This window comes from Myotis yumanensis, unplaced genomic scaffold (assembly GCF_028538775.1).
Source record: "Myotis yumanensis isolate MYYU_CA2020_CCGP unplaced genomic scaffold, mMyoYum1.0.hap1 SCAF_9, whole genome shotgun sequence".
Lineage (NCBI taxonomy): Eukaryota > Metazoa > Chordata > Mammalia > Chiroptera > Vespertilionidae > Myotis > Myotis yumanensis.
The window spans coordinates 16,263,451-16,271,514 of record NW_027223760.1 but is presented as its reverse complement, the minus strand read 5'-3'; positions in this window follow the sequence as shown (position 1 = coordinate 16,271,514).

Below are 8,064 nucleotides of genomic sequence, written 5' to 3'. Positions count from 1 at the left end.
TGGCTATGAATATCTATAATAATAAAAGCATAATATGCTAATTAGACTGGACGTCCTTCCAGATGAAGCCGGGGTTGCAAGGGAAGCCTGGGTCCCGGGTGCCTGCCATTGGCTGGAGGAAAGCCCGGGTCCTGGGTGCCAGAGGGAAGCCAGTGCCGGCAGCTGGGGGAAGGAAGGCTTACTCTTGCACAAATTTCATGCATTGGGCCTCTAGTCTATATCCTATTTAATAACAGAGAAACATGGTAATTAACTGTAACTTCGCTACCCTTCCCATTGGCTAATCAGCGAGATATGCAAATTAACTGTCAGCCAAGATGGCGACCGGCAGCCAGGCAACTGAAGTGAACATGAGGCTTGCTTGCTCCAGTGACGGAGGACGCCAACGTTCCCCGCCTGGTGCAGACCAGCTCTGAGCTTGCTCTCTAAGAAACAATGTTGCAAACATAGAAGCTAAACAAAACCCAGAAACCTGCTTTCAGTCAGCGGAGATCTCAGAGCTGGAGTCGCAACAAAGTTTCAGTACAGAAGGTAAACAAAGCCCAGAAACTTGCTTTCAGCAGCCGAGATCTCAGAGCTGGAGCCGAGCCTTAGAGCTAAAGCTGGCTCTCAGCTCCAGTGACAGCCATAGAAGGTAAATAAATCCCAGAATAAAAAAAAAAGAACAAAAGGAGAGGTTGGGAGCTTCAGTCACCAGCCAGCCTGAAAACAGCCCTCAGCCCCTCACCCAGGCTGGCCAGGCACCCCAGTGGGGACCCCCACCCTGAAGGGGGTGTGACCAGCTGCAAACAGCCATCATCCCCTCATCTAGGCTGGCCAGGCACCCAAGCGAGACCCCTACCCGGATCCGGGACACCCTTCAAGGCAAACCAGCCAGCCCCCACCCATGCACCAGGCCTCTATCCTATATAGTAAAAGGGTAATATGCCTCCCAGCACCGGGCTCAGTGGAGCTGCGAGGCCTCCCAAACCCGGGATCAGCAGAGCCGAGAGGCCTCCCAGCACCGGGATCAGCGGAGCAGCGAGGCTTCGCTGCCCCTGTGTCAAGGGGAGCCGCAAGGCCTCCCAGCACCGGGATCAGCAGAGCAGTGAGGTCACACTGCCCCGGTGTCAAGCAGAGCCGCGAGACCTCCCAGCACTGGGATCAGTGGAGCTGCGAGGCCTCCTGGCCCCTGGAGCAGCATGACAGGGGGCAGAGCCCAAACACCCTGATCGCCCTGCAGCTCTGTGAGTGACAGGGGGCAGGGCCACACCTCCTTATTCACCCTGCTCTGTTCGTGACAGGGGAAGGTGCCCCAACCCCCTGATCGACCCTGCTCTGTGCCTGATGGGGGGAGCTCCCCAACCCCCTGATTGGCCCTGCTCTGTGCGTGACAGGGGGTGGCGCCGCAACCTCCCCATCGACCCTGCCTTGAGTGTGACAGGGGACAGTGCCCCAACCCCCCAATCGGCCCTACCCTGAGCGTGACTGGGGGTGGCATCACAACCTCCCGATCCACCCTGCTCTGTGCATGACAGGGGGCGGCACCCCCAACTCCCCAATCGGCCCTGCTCTGAGCCTGACCAGGGACTGCACCTAGGGATTGGGCGTGCCCTCTGCCACCCGGGAGCAGGCCTAAGCCAGCAGGTCGTTATCTCCCGAGGGGTCCCAGACAGTGAGAGGGCACAAGTGGGGCTGAGGGACACCCCCCGCCAGTGCACAAATTTTTGTGCCCCGGGCCTCTAGTCTACACTAATAAAAGAGAAACATGGTAATTAGCGTACGACCGCTACCCTTCCGATTGGCTAATCAGCGTATCCTTATGCAAATTAACTGTCAGCCAAGATGGCGGCCGGCAGCCAGGCAGCTGGAAGCGAACGTGAGGTTTGCTTGCCCCAGTGACTGCAGATTCCAACGTTCCCCGCCTGCCTTGCCGGACTCTGAGCTGGCAGTTTGAAACATTCTAACAAATATAGCCGGCTGGGATCTCAGAGCTGAAGTTATACATTGTTTCGATTACAGAATGGCAAACAAACCAGCAGCGGAAGCCTCAGAGCTAGAGCCAGAGCTAAAGCTGGCCCAGAAAAAAAAAGAAAAGAAAAAAAGGAGTGGTTGGGAGCTTCAGTCAAAACCCCTAGCCTGAAAGCAGTCCTCAGTCCCTCACCCAGACTGGCCAGGCACCCCAGTGGGGACCCCCACCCTGAAGGGTGTGTGACCAGCTGCAAACAGCCATCATCCCCTCATCCAGGCTGGCCAGGCACCCCAGTGGGGACCCCCACCCTGATCCAGGACACCCTTCAGGGCAAACCAGCCAGCCCCCAGGCCTCTATCCTATATAGTAAAAGGGTAATATGCCTCCCGGCACAGGGATCAGCGGAGCCACGAGGCCTCCTGGCACCAGATCAGCATGAGAGGGGGCAGCGCCCAAACCCCCTGATCTCCCTGCAGCTCTGTGTGTGACAGTGTGTGGCGTCCCAACCCCCTGATCGGCCCTGCTCTGTGTGTGACAGGGGGTGGTGCCCAACCCCCCCCCCCACCACGGGGCCCTGCTCTGTGTGTGACAGGGGGGAGCTCCCCAACCCCCTGATGGGCCCTACTCTGTGCGTGACAGGGGGGAGCTCCCCAACCCCCTGATGGGCCCTGCTCTGTGTGTGATGGGGTGGGGGGACAGTGCCCCAACCCCATGATTGGCCCTGCTCTGTGAGTGACAGGGGGCAGTGCCCCAACCCCCTGATGGGCCCTGCTCTGTGAGTGACAGGGGGCAGCGCCCCAACCCCCTGATTGGCCCTGCTCTGTGCATCACAGGGGGTGGCGCCGCAACCTCCCCATTGAACCTGCCTTGAGTGTGACAGGGGGCGGTGCCCCAACCCCCCAATCAGCCCTACCCTGAGCGTGACTGAGGGTGGCATCGCAACCTCCCAATCCGCCCTGCTCTGTGCATGACAGGGGGCGGTGCCCCAACTCCCCAATCAGCCCTGCTCTGAGCCTGACCAGGGGCTGCACCTAGGGATTGGGCTTGCCCTCTGCCACTCAGGAGCAGGCCTAAGCCAGCAGGTCGTTATCTCCCGAGGGGTCTCAGACTGCGAGAGGGCACAGGCAGGGCTGAGGGACCCCTCCCCCCCCCCCCCGAGTGCACAAATTTTTGTGCACCGGGCCTCTAGTATATATATAAAAGCCTAAGTGACCATTATGACTGAACGACTGGAACGACCAGAAGGACCGGTCGACCAGTCACTATGATGTGCACTGACCACCAGGACGCAGATGCTCAATACAGGTGCTGCCTCCTGGTGGTCAGTGCGTTCCCACAGCCAACCTCCTGCAGCCCCTCCTCCTGGCCAGCCCCCGATGACCCCAATTGGGGGGGCTGGCCCGCCAACTTCCTGAGGCCCCCCCACCAGCCAGCCAACTCCCTTGGGCCCTCCCTGGTCTCCTCCCCCACCGGCCAACCAACCTCCTGCGGCCCCTCCCCCTGGCTGGCTAACCTCCCACAACCCCTCCCCCCAGCTGGCCAACCTCCCTTGGCTCCTCCCCGCACCCAGCCAACCTCCTGCGGTCCCTCCCCCCGGTCGGCCAGCCTCATGATAGGCCTTGATTGCCGGCAGCTGAGGGACCCCACCCATGCACGAATTCATGTACCAGGCCTCTAGTATGCATATAAACTCCCAGATTAATCTCTCCTAACCTACCCACCCTCCCCTGCCTTCCCTCTGAAATTTGTCAGACTGTTCCATGCTTCTATGTCTCTGGATTTATTTTGTTTGTTAGATTCCACAAATGAGTGAGATCGTGTGATACTTGCCTTTCTCTGACTGGTTTATTTCGCTTAGCATAACACTCTGTAGGTCCAATGGATAAAAGTTCCTCATTTTTTACAGCTGCATAGTATTCCATGGTGTAAATGTATCACAGCTTTTTTACTGATGGGCACTTGAGCTGTTTCTTAGCTATTGTAAATTGTGCTGCTATGAACATTGAGGTGCATAGAAAAGTACTTGATTTTTAAAAAGTAAACACCTATTGGTAAAAGTATAAAAATTTCTAGTTTGAATATTTTTGCTGAATGACTATATATGTATACATTTGTACATAGTTAAGATATATATAAATTAAATAGTTTTGATCTGCAACAATATTTTCCAGGCAAGTCTTAGGCTCAAAAATAATTTAATTTTTTATTTCATAAGAATAGGCCACAGGTCAAATAATAACTAAGTGGCTTATTTATTACTAGTATTCATTATTAAGGTAACACTTTGAAATTTTGCCTAGTAACAAAAGCCTTGATTGAAATACAATAAAATTTACAGGCAGGGGGTTATTTAAATTAGCCTTAACCTCCTCTGCCTGCTCCTCGCTTTAGTTTGCATAGTCTGAATGCATTTAAGTTTACTGAACTGTACACTTAAAATGGTTAAAATAGTAAAGTTTAGGTTTTGTATACTAGTATTTACCACAAAAATGTATAGGTAAATTGTAATATTTCATTTAAAGATTTATTATCTGGAAGAAACTCTTCTTAAGTTAATGTCACAATAGGCTTTATGATATAAAATCCCTCATCTTCATTAAGAAGTCCAGTCAAGGAACCTCAGCTTGTCGCTGCCTCCTTATTCCTTTATACTTGAAGCCTTAGTAAATGACAAAGTATTTATTTGAACCTTGATTGTGTGGTCCCGACTCCCTAATGCTTTATTTTCATTACTTCTATTGCACGATATCTGCTCCTATTGTTGCAGCCTCTTTGTTGCATTCATGTTCTCAAAAAAGGGAGTTATATCAAAACAGCATGGTACTACCACCAAAACAGTTACATGTGGAACAGAATAGAGGGCCCAGAGATAAACCCTCACTTTTATGGTCAACTAATCTATGACAAAGGAGGCAAGAAGATACAATGGAGAAATAGTCTCTTCAAGAAGTGGTGCTGGGAAAACTGGACAGATACATGCAAAACATGTAAACTGGACCAACATACTACACCATATACAAAAATAAATTCAAAATGGATTAAAGACTTAAATGTAAAGCCTAAAATCATAGAACTCCTAGAAGAAAACATAGGTAGTAAACTATTTGCCTTCAACAAAACAAAAAGAAAACCTACTGAATGAGAATATATTCACAAATAACATATCTGATAAGGAATTGATATCCAAAATGTATAAAGGAACTCATATAACTCAATAACAAAAAAATGAATACTCTGATAAAAAAATGAACAAAGGACATGAAAAGACACTTCTCCAAAGAAGACATTCAGATGGCCAACCAATATACGTAAAGATGCTCAATATTACTAATAATCAGGGAAATGTAAGTCAAAACCACAATCACATATGATCTCACACCAGATTGGCTATAATCAAAAAGTCAACAAATAACATGTTGGTGAGGATATAGACAAAAGAGAGCCCTTGTGCACTACAGTGGGACTGCAAATTGGTGCAGCCACTATGGAAAACAATATGGAGATTCCTCAATAAAAAACAAAATAGATCTACCATGTGACTCAGCAATGCCACTCTGGATATTTATCCAAAGAAAATGAAAACACTGATTTAAAAAGACATATGCACCTTTATGATGATTGCAGCATTATTTACAGTAGCCAAGAAATGGAAGCAATGTAGGTGTCCATTGATAAATAAATAAAGGAGATACTTGCTATAAGGGAGGGGAATGAAGGGATGAGTAAAAAAGTGAAAGGAAATACAGTCAATAATATTGTGATAAATTTGTACAGTGACACATGATTACTAGAATTAGTGAGGTGATCACAGTATAAGGTATAAAAATCTCAAAGAACTATATTGTACACTTGAAACTAATATAACTAATATAATACTGTATACCAACTACTGTATACTTAAATTTTTAAAATGGGAATCATATTATCACAATTAGCAATCTCTATCCAAACGACAGCTTTTCTAACTGTTAGAGTTCTTAGAAGTTTCTGGGCCAGGTGTCCTTGGGCCAGGCATTGATCTGCACACAATCTAATATGTTTTGGCCAAGTTTTCAGGGGCTTGCGACATAAAGCATGGCAACATCAGACAAAAACTGGTTCAGGCTGTTTAAGCATTAAGCAACAACTTTAAATGGTTAATGTAGCATGCATTGGATACATGGATACATTTCATGCATGGAACATTTGTATCAGCCAAATTGGAATTAAGGGTATTATTACCACATACATGCCCAGGCAGAACACATTGTGAAATGATGCACTAACTGAAATGGTGAAAATCGGCTGGAAGGCAGGGTAGTCTGAGGATATTGGCATCAGATCCCTAGCTAAAGTAAAGGTTTAAAGAATAGTGGCAGATTGTGGCCTGTTGCATATTTGTGAGATCTCATCTGTCATAATTACTACATCCTTTGCTTAGGATATTTCATCACCATCAATTGAAGCTATACTTTATCTAAAATGACGGCAGATAATATCACCACTACCCAGATCCTGGAGCACAGCCAGTCTTCTGGCATTTCAGTGATCCCTGATGCAACCCAACACCACTGTGAACAGGATGTTGAAGCAGCTGTTGCAGTAAGCTCAAGGGGCATTTGCGATCACTGAGCAGAGGAAACACATAGCAAATTGTACCAGCCAAGTTCAAGTCATGCCTCGAACAAAACATGTTCTAGGGGAAGAGTTTAGTTGTATAAATTAAGACAGACCTGGAAATATAGTAGTCATTTCCCAACAGAAAGTTCTCCTCTGGTAAAATATGTGCATTTGTTAAATTATTTAATGTGTACATTTACGTCAGTTACCCAATTTGGAATTTTATAGTATGTGATTTTTCAAATCACTCTTACTGATAATTAAAGAGGAAAGAGCCCTAGCTGGTTTGGCTCAGTGGATAGAGCGCTGGCCTGCTGACTGTAGGGTCTCAGTTTCGATTCCAGTCAAGGGCACATGCCTGGGTTTCGGGTTCAATCCCCAGTAGGGGGCGTGCTGGAGGCAGCCGATCAATGAATCTCATCATTGATGTTTCTCTCTCTCTCTCTCTCTTTCTCTCTTTTGCTCTCTTTCTCTCTTCTCTCTCACTCCTCTCCTCTCTGAAATCAATAAAGAAATATATTTTTAAAAAAATAAAGAGGAAAGAACTAGGGTTAGGTATAGAAAAAGGAAGAAAATCAAGTAGTAGAGAAAGAACAATTTCTTTTGCAGTCAAGGCTTGGAAAAGATAAAGGATGTTAAGAGGAAGGAAACTTAGTCTTTAGACGAGCATAAGTGAGCTGGGTCATGTACAAAAAAGAGCGCAGGGAAATGACCTAGGGCTGTGGGAACATGGAAGCAGGGACAAAGGGATCGGTATGTAGATGTCAGCATCTCTAAACCATCAAATCAGAAAGGCATTAGTGTTTGGAAAAAGAAACAAAAAGTCTTCTCAATGTGAGATGGCAAATGTCTTAAACAATACATGATACTGACCTTTTCCTCTCCCTTATCTACTAAAATAAATGTTGGCTTCACCCTTCTGATTTCCAAAAATGGTCCCGTGGTGTTCTACTTATCTTTGGGGCTTTCATGATGAACTATTAGAAGAAGGAATGTGGGCTGAAGGAGAACAATTTGAGTACTAGATTGGTTTGAGGATTAAAACTTCCCTGCAAGTTTTTCAGAGGAATTTTGGAAGGAGTGGTATACAAGTGAGAAGCTGATGAATGAGGGAGGAAAATTTTAAGTATTACAATAGAAATATGCCTCCTTCGTGGACTTTAAAAAATACATGTGAAGAGCTTAAATTATTTTAAAATTATCTTCTTGGTTGTGTTCTGACTGTACTATTGATCTCAGTTTGGACCTCGTGGATTATGACTTTATAAAATTGCATTAGCTTATACATGATCCTCAATTTAATCCAACAGCTGTGCATATATCATGTTAAAGCTTCGGTGAAGAAATGGAGCTTTAATGGTGATTTAAGTGGTAAACAAAAAATAATGGTACAGAGCACATTATTACTTGCTTTCCTTAATCATCATTGATCTTATCTTAAGTGATAAAGTTTCTTTTCTGTTTTGTGTAGCGCACATTAAAGCTTTAGTTAGTTAATTTTTGACTTCAGTTTC